The 11,502-nt window shown below is 43.9% G+C and overlaps 2 pseudogenes; both read right to left on the minus strand.

The window, feature by feature from the left end:
• Positions 1-1,687: 1,687 nt before the first annotated feature.
• On the minus strand, positions 1,688-2,913 carry LOC121148603 (annotated as a pseudogene).
• A 7,727-nt stretch (positions 2,914-10,640) lies between these two features.
• LOC121148598 lies at positions 10,641-11,062 on the minus strand (annotated as a pseudogene).
• Between the last annotated feature and the right edge of the window lie 440 nt (positions 11,063-11,502).

The raw sequence follows: 11,502 nt of genomic DNA on the forward strand, positions 1-11,502 counted from the left end.
CTACCTGAGAATCTATAGCTAGGTTATAGAATCCAGGTCTATATTCTCCTCCTAATCCAGGTATGATCAATATAATGTGTACTGCTAAAAGCTGTAATTTCCCATTTAACACGGCTTTTGTAAATGAAGGTATGATGCCTGAAAGGATCATACTCAAAGTTCTCTAATGATGAGTGTGCCTTGTGCAAGTCAATGTAGAGATCAAATCTATTAGCAATAGTAATAATAATAAGGCAAAAATAAATAAAACTTAAGTTCATTTGCATAAACAATATTCCCTTTAGAATCTTCTTAGAATTTTTTTTTGTTGAAAGAAGCACTTTCATGGCCACTGCTGTCTCTTACTGTGCTACTTTAATAAAACTACAAGGAAACTTTGGGCTCCCGCAACTCTCTTTTTGATTCTGGACACTAGGTTAATTAAATGCAATAAAATTTTGTCTTGTATGGAGCTCAGTCTGAATGAAGGATGAGAGCTTAAAAACCTCTAAGTTCTGCCTCACTACATTCATAGAGTGTAGCAGAATAAGAACACATGAACAACAGCTTTTTTTTTTATCTTATGGCTTTTAAGATTGGAATTCTAAAGTCCAAGTGCTGGCAGAGCCATGCTGTTGCCTAGGAGGAAACCGCTGATGCCTTCTAGAACCTGCTGTGTCTCTTGAGCTGCCTTGCAAGTGGCAGATTCACCACAATATGCCGCCATATCACATAGTCTTCCACTCTGTACCTGTGAGCCCTTTGCTCTTTTATTGAGGGGCTCAATTGTTGGATTTAGGCCTATGCTAAACTGAAAGCATTTCATCTCAAGATATTCAATGACACTGAGAGAAATCCATCTTAATATTGTAGAGGGTACAGAAAGAGTAAAGCAAGTTCTACAAGGATGCCATTGACAACTTTCCAGTGGGTCTTTTTATGAAGAGTCTTAGGTTAAACAAAACAATTGGAAAGCTAAACTCGGAAGCAGCACTGGGTATAACGAACTGGTTCCCAGGTTGTCACTCTTAACCACTATTTCCCGAGTTAAAGTTAAGATAGGCAAGAAACATACTTTGAAATGCATGCAGATTAAGTAAATATAAATTTGTGAAAGTAACCTCATGAAGAATGTAAGATTCTCCTCTGATTTTTTAGTGACTACATCAAGCAGTGACTAGTTACAGGAAATAGGTTTGCCTCTATGTACTGAAGAGTATTTAAGAGCATATGTTGTTAACCAGTCATTTTTCTTTTTTAAAGATTTATTTATTTTCATTGGAAAGGCAGCTTTACAAAGAAGAGAGAGAAAAAAAAAAAGACATTTTATCTGCTGGTTCACTGCACAAATGGCCACAAAAGCTGGAGCTGTTCCAAAGCAATCTGGAGACTCCTCCAGGTCTGCTGTGCAGGTACAATGTCCCAAATCATTGGGCTGTCCTGAACTGCTTTCCCAGACCACACACAGGGAGCTGGAAGGAAAGTGGAGCAGCCGGGACAGGAACTGGCATCCATATGGGATCCCAGCAAGGATTAAGCAACTGGGCCATCATGCACTGAGTAGCTACAAAGCATATTAAGTCAGGGTAAGTGGTCATCTGGCTTTATTAGAAGACATCGAATTTGTCTCCCACAGGAACACCTTGTACAGCACAGGCTCTGGTGATGATGCTCAAGACTTAGGTCCGGGTCAAGAAATCAGTAGCCATCACACAGCCCCGAGATGACTTTGACCCCTGAATGTCATGTCTTCTGAAACAGAGCTTCCTAATTGAGAGGTTGTGGCACCACAGGTCCAATCACAGGTGTTTCCAATGGTGTTCAGGAGGAGAAAGACCTGTAGCATCTTCCTGGCATACAGGCTGTATAGCAGCCCTGGCTTAATCATCCCTGTGCTGTGTGGTCGATTATTGCTAGAAGGCTCTTTGGACAGCTGGAGGGCTTGGGTTGACCTGCCTGAGACCCTGGGGTGCTCAAGCACTTGTGATAAGATGGGCCTGTGAATGGGGCTGGGCTTCAACAGTCTGGAAATGAGGTCTCTTGCTCCTTTGGTTCCAAGGTTAGGGAATGTGAATTCAAACTGTGATGCTCGTCTGTAGGTCTCATGGTATCTGTTGGCCTCAGAGACTTTGCAATTAAAAACCGGTAGCACAGGACTCCCAGGCTCCAGAGGTCTGCTTATTCCTCACTCCTGGGGCCTTCAGTAATCTCGGGGGCAGGTAGTCCAGCATCTCACACAGGGTGGTCCTCCAGGAGGATGACACATGCATAGACCACCCAAAGTCAGCTCTCCAGAAGCAGGTTTAGTATCTACATGAATAACTCTATTTGCAATTTCTGTATGACAGGGCATTTGCCAGCTGGTGATATAGAGAGCAGTTCTCTGCTTATCAATCTTGGAAAGCCTCTAGAGCTCTCCACCGACAATCCCAAGCAGCTCATACTCTAGGATGCCACACAAGTGGCACCACAGAAATAGTGTTAGAGTCAGAGAATATTACCTGCCGTAATGTGACTGGATCTCTACTTCCCTCTTGAGCTGATGGTCCACACCAGCTTTCTCCAACTGGATTTTAAACAATGCATTCAGGTCCAGGATAAACATCCTTTGATTCTCTCTTGCAAATAACCATTACTAAATTGCTTCTTGCCCAGGTGGCGCCTGATGTCAAAACCATTCAAGTTCCACTGCCTTTTTTGAGGTTTTGATTTTTGATGGCTTGCTAACAGGCCCTCTTCAGGATTAGTTTTGGAGGCCGAGGGCTGGGGTTGTGCTCACTTGGTGATTTGGAGACAGGGAAAGACCACAGCAGTCAAAGCACAGACTTCTGAGGGCCCCAAGCTTCTGCACATGATCAGGGACCCGATGGGGGAGTTTGAAGAGCACAAGGCATTCCTTCTCTTGCAGTCCAGGGATGGTGAGTTAGGGGACATGTTCGGGCTGTCTCCAAACATCATAGTCTTAATAAGTCCTGACATGCTGTTTCTCCTGGCTCTTTCCATGATGCTGGTAGACTACTCCCTAGCTGTCTTAAGGAAGTGATGAACCACCTTTGAGTTCCTTGAATGGAATCAAAGAAATCAATCTGCAAGTCAACTTTGTGTGTGACTGCCTTCATATATGACCCTAAAACATAACTTTCATTCAAATAATTTACAAGTGTTTCTTTTGCCCCCTATTGTAAAACAGTTTGGATACCATTAGAACAGATTTTGTCTTCTGTGGAATTCTTCTACAAATCTATAAGAAACTCATGTACTTCTCTTAGTCTTTAGAAGACTTACTAAGCACTTTCCACTTCCCTTGGAAGTCTGTCTATCTAGCTTCTGTATTTAGGAAAGCAAGTTTGGTAAACAATATTTTGTTAAAACACTAATGTTGTAGATGACACATTTTTTTTGGGGGGGGGTTTACTTTATTTATTTATTTTTTTTTATTGTTGCTTACACTGTATTATGTAGTACAGTTTTATAGGCGCTGGGGATTCCCCCCACCCCTCCCCATATCCCTCCCCCCATGGTGGATTCCTCCACCTTGTTGCATAACCATAGTTCAAGTTCAGTTGAGATTCATTGCTTGCAAACACATGCCTAGCATAAAGTTCAGCGTCTTATTGTCCAGATAAGTTCAGTGGCCTCTTGGGGAGACCTTCTATGGTCTGAAGATAGGTCTAACAGAGTAAAGATCCGGTCGGTTAAAAGCCCCAACAAGGCCTCAATATCAATATACAACATTATGGAATTAATTGACATAGTATTGGGTAAACAATATGTTAAAAATAATGCAAGTTCCATTCTTCGAAACATCTGGGTTGAGACAGCATCAATGACACGTTCAAAAAATAACAAACAACCAAACAATAAATTACAGGTTAAATCAAGGCAAACATGTGGTATCTAATCTTTTGGGATTCGCTCATTTCCCTTAGCATTATAGTTTCCAGTTGTGCCCATTTAGCCACAAAGAACTGCATTTTGTTTTTTTTAATAGCTGAGTAGTATTCCATGGAGTAGATGAACCAAAGCTTTCTTATCCAATCTTCTATTGATGGGCATTTCGGTTGCTTCCATGTTTTTGCAATTACTGATTGTGCTGCAATGAACATAGGGATGCATGTTGGTTTGTCGTAAAACAGGTGTTTTGGATATATTCCTAGGAGTGCTATTGCTGGGTCATATGGCATGCAGATTCCGAGTTGTTTGAGTGTTCTCCAGACTGATTTCCATAAAGGCTGTACCAATTTGCAGCTCCACCAGCAGTGGAGTAGGGTTCCCTTTTCCCCGCATCCTCGCCAGCAAGCGTCGTTGGTGTTCTTGTTTATGTGGGCCAATCTTGCTGGTGTTAGGTGGTACCTCATCGATGTTTTAATTTAGATTTCCCTTATTGCTAGGGAGCTGGAACATTTTTTCATATGTTTGTTTGCCATTTGGACTTGTTCCTTTGTGAAATGTTTGCCCATTTCCCGTGCCCATTTCTTGAGTGGCTTGTTTGTTTTGGTTTTTTGGTTGTTTTGAAGTTCTTGTATATCCTGGAAATTAGCCCCCTATCGCCTATATCGTGTGCAAAGATCTTCTCCCACTCTGTGGGTTGCTTTTTTACTTTGTTGATTGTTTCCCTTGCTGTACAGAAGCTTCTTAGTTTGATGAGGTCCCATTTGTTTATTCTGTTCTCAACTGCTATTGCTTTTGGTGTCCTTCTTAGAAAGTCGGTACCTACTCCTAGGTCTTGCAGCGTATTTCCTACATTTTCTTGCAAGAGTTTGAAGGTTTCTGGATGTAGGTTTAGGTCTTTTATCCATGTAGATTGGATCTTAGTGTATGGTAATAGATGTGGGTCTATCCTTTTGTTTCTACAGGCTATCAGCCAGTTGTCCCAACAACATTTACTAAAGAGGCCTTCCCACTTGCTTGAGCTATCATTGGTCTTTTTGTCAAAGATTAATTGGCTGTATTTGTGTGGGTTCCCTTTTGGTGCTTCTATTCTATTCCATTGATCTTCCTTTCTGTCTTTGTGCCAGTACCAGGCTGTTTTGATAACCACTGCTCTATAGTATGTCCAGAGGTCCGGGATTGTGATTCCCCCTGCTAACCTCTTATTTTTCAGGATGGTTCTAGCTATTCGTGGTTTTTTGTGTTTCCAGATGAACTGTTGAATCATTGTATCCAGTTCCGTGAAGAATGTTTTGGGCAATTTGATTGGAATTGCGTTGAAAATGTATATTGCTTGTGGTAGTATAGACATTTTAATGATATTGATTTTGCCTATCCAGGAGCACGGGATGTTATTCCATCTTTTGAGGTCTTGTTCAATTTCCTTTTTAAATAGTTTGTAGTTTTCTTCGAATAGGTCTCCTACGCTTTTGGTTAGATTTATTCCCAAATACTTCATACTTCTCTCTGCTATTTTGAATGGTATCCTGTTGGTTAGATCTTCTTCCATCTTGGTGTTATTTGCATACACTATGGCTGTTGATTTTCGTTCGTTAATTTTGTACCTGCCACTCTGCCAAACTCTCGTATAAGTTCTAGCAGTTTCTGTATTGAGTCTCCTGGTTTTTCTATGTATAGGATTATGTCATCTGCATATAGTGAAAGCTTGACTTCTTCGTTTCCTATACGTATGCCTTTGATTTCTTTTTCTTGTCTTATGGCCTCTGCAAGTACCTCTAGGACTATGCTGAATAGCAGTGGTGATAGCGGGCACCCTTGTCTTGTTCCAGATCTCAGTGGGAAGGGTTCTAGCTTTTCTCCATTCAGTATGATACTGGCGTTGGGTTTTTCATAAATTGCTTTAATTATGTTGTGGATTTTCCCATCTATGCCTACTTTGGCTAGAGTTTTTAGCATGAAGAGGTGTTGGATTTTGTCGAAAGCTTTTTCTGCATCTATTGAAACTATTATGTGGTTCTTGTTTTGCAGTTTTTGGATATGGTTTATAACATTTATGGATTTCCGAATGTTGAACCATCCCTGCATTCCAGGGATGAATCCTACTTGATCCGGATGAATGATCTGTCTGATGATTTTTTGAATTCTATTGGCTAGGATTTTGTTGAGAATTTTAGCATCAATGTTCATCAGAGAGATAGGTCTGTAGTTTTCCTTCTCTGATGGTTCTCTGTCCGGTTTTGGGATTAAGGTGATGTTGGCTTCATAGAATGAGTTTGGGAGGGTTGCTTCCTCCTCTATTGTTTTGAAGAGCTTGTAGAGGATTGGGGTTAGTTCTGTTCGGAATGTTTTGTAGAATTCTGTAGTGAAGCCGTCTGGGCCTGGGCTTTTTTTCGTTGGGAGAACCTTGATGACTGTTTCAATCTCTACCTTGGTTATGGGTTTATTTAATTCTGCAGTTGCCTCCGGACTGAGTTTTGGTAAGTGGTGGGAGTCCAAGAACTTTTCTATTTCTTGGTGGTCCTCAAATTTGTGGGAGTACAGTTCTTTGTAGTAATTTCTAATTATTTTCTTAATGATTGCAGTGTCTGTTGTTATGTTGCCTTTTTCATCTTTAATGCTATTGATTCTCACTTTCTCTTGTTGTTTTTTGGTCAATCGGGCCAGTGGAATGTCTATTTTGTTTATTTTCTCAAAAAACCAACTTTTTGATTTGTTGATTTTATGTATAGTTTTTTTGATTTCTATTTGGTTTATCTCCTCCCTTGTTTTGATGATTTCTTGTTTCCTATTGTGCGTGGGACTCTTCTGCTGCTGTTTTTCCAGATCCTGGAGGTGTGTGGTTAGTTCCTGTATTTGGCGTCTTTCTTGGGCCTTGACATGCGCTCCGATTGCAATGAATCTACCTCTTAGCACTGCTTTGGCGGTGTCCCACAAGTTTTGGAATGTTGTATCAGAGTTTTCATTGGTTTCCATGAATTTTTTGATCTCATCTTTAATTTCTTCTCTGACCCATTGTTCGTTTAATAGCATATTGTTCAATTTCCAAGAGTGCCTATACTTCCTGGGGAGTTTTGAGTTGTTGATTTCCAGTTTCATCCCATGGTGGTCTGAGAGGGTACATGGTATGATACTAATGTTTTGGAAGTTGTTTAGATTCGCTTTATGTCCTATCATGTGATCGATTCTGGAGAAGGTGCCATGCACCGCTGAGAAGAATGTATAGTCTGTGGCCTTAGGATAAAAAGTTCTATATATGTCTACTAAGTCTAGTTGTTCTATTGTTTGTGTGAGCTCTGTTGTTTCTTTGTTGAGTTTTTGTTTCGTAGACCGGTCCATTGTTGTTAGAGGTGTGTTGAGATCGCCTACAAGAATTGTGCGGGTGTCTATGTCTTCCTTTAAGTCTGTAAGTAATTGCTTTACGTAACTAGGTGCATTAAGATTCGGTGCATAAACATTAATGATGGTGATTGCTTCTTGATGGATCATTCCTTTCACCAGTATAAAATGGCCTTCCCTGTCTCTTTTGATGTTAGTTAGAATGAAATCTATTTCGTCTGAAATTAGGATAGCTACCCCAGCTTTTTTTTCTCGTCTATTGGCGTGAAATATCTTTTTCCATCCCTTCACTTTCAGTTTCTTTGCATCCTTTCTGGTTAGATGCGTTTCTTGTAGGCAACAGATGGTTGGGTCTTGTTTGATGATCCATTCTATTAATCTCTGTCTTTTGATTGGTGAATTTAGACCATTTGTGTTGAGAGTTAAAATTGAGAGTTTGCAATTTTGCCCTGCCATGTGATTGTGTTGTGTGTGTGTTGTTGCCTATGTAGTTGTCTTGTTTGTGCAGCTTTTAGTTTGGAGAACTTCTTATTTGCCAGCTTTGTTTGTGATTTGCCTCCTTTTTGTCCGGGACTAGTGCATTTCTAAGGAGACTTTGCAGAGCTGGTTTTGTGTAGACATATTCTTCTAGTTTTTCTTTGCTATTGAAGTATCTGATTTCGTTCTCATATACAAACGAGATCTTTGCTGGGTAGATTATTTTTGGTTGACAGTTGTTTTGTTTCAGGACTTGGAAGATCTTTGTCCATTCTCTCCTTGCTTGTAGGGTCTCTTCGGAGAAGTCAGCAGTGATTCTGATGGGTTTTCCCCTGTATGTGATCTTTTCTCTACTTCGTACTTGTCTCAGGATTCCTTCTTTGTCTTCATTGGAGTAGAACCTGAGCACCGTGTGTCTGGGTGAAGATCTCTTTGGATCATGTCTGTTGGGAGTTCTCTGTCCATCCTGTATGTGGGGTGGATTCGTGTTCCAAGTGTTTTGGAAGTTTTCCTGTATAATTTCATCAAGCACTGCTTGCATCCCAGATTCTCTTTCTACTCCCTCAGGGAGGCCGATGATCCGAATATTCAGTTTTCTAAGGTAATCCTTCATCTCTTGCATCATTTTATTAGTTTTGCTGAGGTTTGTCTCCAGCTGTTTAATTCGCTGGGCACTTTCATTTTGTGTGTCTTCTGTTTCAGAGATCCTTTCCTCTGCCGCATTTATTCTGTTGATGAGGCTTTCAATTTTATTCTCTTGGGCATCCAGTTTGGTTTTGATTTGTTGTATTTCGGTGATTATGCGGTTCTGGTAGTCTTCCAGCTTTGTGTCCATGTCTCTGAGAAATTTTAGCATTATGTTCATCAATTCCTTTGCTGGTAACACTTCCATGTCTTCATCTCGCATCGCCGATATTGATAATGGCTTTTGGCCCATGTTTGGTGGTGTGCTGGCTCTTTCATCTGGAGCACAGCTCTTTCTAGTGGTTTTTCCCATTGCGTTGGTGAATTCTGGTGGGGCAAATGAACCCGTGTGTTGAGGGGCTGTCAGGTGCTTTCCTGTAGAGATTGGAGCCTGCAGGCGTGGTGTTGCCGAGCGTGGTAATTTTCAAGGCACCGTTGGTGCGTTCTCAGGGCCCGGGGCTGTAGAGCACCACCTTGGGGGCCCAGTGGATTCCAGGAACACTCTGGGCACCTCTTCTACAGGGGTGACACCCCAGGGCGTGGAGGGATGGAGGCGCTCTCTGGGTGTGCCCCCTGCACGGGAATCCACAGGACTTAGAAGGTTTTATGTGCTTTCTCCCTGCGTTCTCCGTGTCAGGGACTGCAAGGTTTTTCAGAGCCCACCTGGTGCGTCTCCCACACATGGGACTGTGGGTGAGGCACTTTCCAGGTGTGGCTCTTGTGCAGTGAATCCACCACTCGTGGTGTGTGGGTGTTCAGAGCCCGTGCTCCTGTGTGGCTCTCTCACACCGGCCCTTAGCGGAGGAGTGGCCCAGGCGCCCTGTTATAATTTCATGGCAGGTTCACACCGTGTCAGTGTGGTGCAGGAGTTTTCAGAGCTCTCCTGGTGGGTCGCCCACGCTCAGAACTGCAGGGTGGGAGGCGAGGGGTGAGCAGTTCACCCTATGGGAGTGGTACCTGCGTGTCGGGGACACACAGCGCTACACTTCCCAAATCTCAAAGCTCTCCTGACACCTGACACCTGACACCTGCGCTGTGGAGGCGGCTGCTGCAGGCGGGGCCGCCTAGTCCGCTCGGCGCAGCGACCAGGGTCTTCCTGATGTTCTCGCGCTTCCACCAGGCAGGATGTGGAGGACTCCAGATCCTCGCCAGCAGCCTCTGCGCACTGAGACGCACTGGCCCCCTCAGTGTAGGAACATCCGAGGCGCCTTCCTGGGGCCCCCTCAGCCACCAACACCACTGTGCGTAGTTCCCAAGGCACAAACCCAACAGTTTCAGTCTGTCTGCCCCGCGTTCTCAGAGGCTGGAACCTCAGTAGGGGTCAAGGAATGCGGAGGCTGCCACGTCAACCCCCCCGCTCACCAAACATCCGGCCGCTGCAGTCTGCCTCCGCCTCCCGCCAGCGACGATCCGCCCGATCTCCCCGCCTCCGGGCTGTCCGCGTCTCCCGTCAGGCCGTTTTCAAAAGTGACTCAGCAGGTCTGGAGTGGGATGTCGGTTTCTCTGACTTTGCCCTGCTCCGTTCTCGCTGTTCTTCCGAGTTGTGTGGATCTTTTTGGCTCCACACTGTCCTAGGGAGCCTCACTGACCTCTCCCTGCGATTCCCTGCTGTTCCTCTTTGCTGCTTCTATAACTTTCTATCCCTCTTTCTCTGGACGCTCCCTCACAGCCTTCCTCCTACGTCGGCCATCTTCTTTCCCCTACCGATGACACATTTTTTTAAGATTTATTTTATTTTTATTGGAAAGGTGGATATACAGAGAGGAGAGACAGAGAGGAAGATCTTCCATCTGATAATTCATTCCCCAAGTGAACGCAATGGCCGATACTATGCCGATCCGAAGCCAGGAGCCTCTTCTGGGTCTCCCACGCGGGTACAGAGTCCCAAAGCTTTGGGCCATCCTCGACTGCTTTCCCGGGACACAGGCAGGGAGCTGGATAGGAAGCGGGGCTGCCAGGATAAGAACCGGCGCCCATATGGGATCCCGGCTGTGCAAGGGAAGGACATTAACCACTTGCGCCACCCCGCCGGGCCCAGTGACACATTCCTTACATATTGTTTCTACTTTGTTATGGTGGTATCTAAACTAGTTTTCTAGTTTGCATCTGCTCTGTGAAAAGAGACAACTCTTTGCTTCTGCTCTGGCATCCCTATTTCAGGGATCACCCCTGCCTCGTCATAACCCTACGTGTCTTTTTGCTCTTTTCTGGGTTTTATTTATTTTTTATTTATTTATTTATTTTTTGGGGGGGCAGCGCGCCCCTTTATTCGGCTACTTGAGGGGGATGAAGCGCGAGGAGTGCGTGGCGCCGTGCTTCACGGGCTTGTAGGTGATGGAGTACTCGCCCAGGTAGTGGCGATCATCTCGGGCTTAATCTCCACCTGGTTGAAGGTCTTGCCATTGTACACGCCCACCATGCTGCCCACCATCTCGGGCAGCACGATCATGTCCCGCAGGTGCGTCTTCACCACCTCGGGCTTCTCCATGGGCGGTGCTTCCTTCTTGGCCTTGCACAGCCGCTTGAGCAGCGAGTGCTGCTTCCTGCGCAGACCCCGGCTCAGCCGCCGCCGCTGGCGCGCGCTGTACAGCTGCATGAGCTGCTCGTAGGACATGTGGAGCAGCTGGTCCAGGTCCACGCCACGGTACCTGAACTTGCGGAATGTGCGCTTCTTCTTCTGTTCCACCTCCGCCATCTTGTCGTCTTCCCGGAAGAGAGAGCGGCGTTGGGGTTTTTATCAAGTTGAGATTTTCACGTCAAAGGCATTTATTTGTTGAAAAAGTTCTGTGTTGATTTGTTTTTTATAAGTGAATTGGTATTTTATCATTAAGAAATCCTTCTTTCTCAGTTATTTCCTTAGTCAACTTATTCTAATCATCAGTGGGATGCTTAATTTACTTCCTTTAACTATATAGGTTTATATTCACGAATATTTAGCCAATATTTTATTTAGTGTTACTTTTCTTGCATCTTGATTCTGAAAATTAATGTGTTCACTTTCACGGCTTCTTAAAAATTGTGTAAATTTCATAAATTCTTAACTTGAGTGCCTTAAGCGTTTTCCATGGTTCAACACTTTAAATGTAAATAGCCATGGCCTGCATAACAGCATTTTGACCAAGAATCTGTTGAGTG

Source organism: Ochotona curzoniae, unplaced genomic scaffold, assembly GCF_017591425.1.
Source record: "Ochotona curzoniae isolate NIBS_2020 unplaced genomic scaffold, NIBS_Ocur_1.0 contig_1640, whole genome shotgun sequence".
Classification (NCBI taxonomy): Eukaryota; Metazoa; Chordata; class Mammalia; order Lagomorpha; family Ochotonidae; genus Ochotona; species Ochotona curzoniae.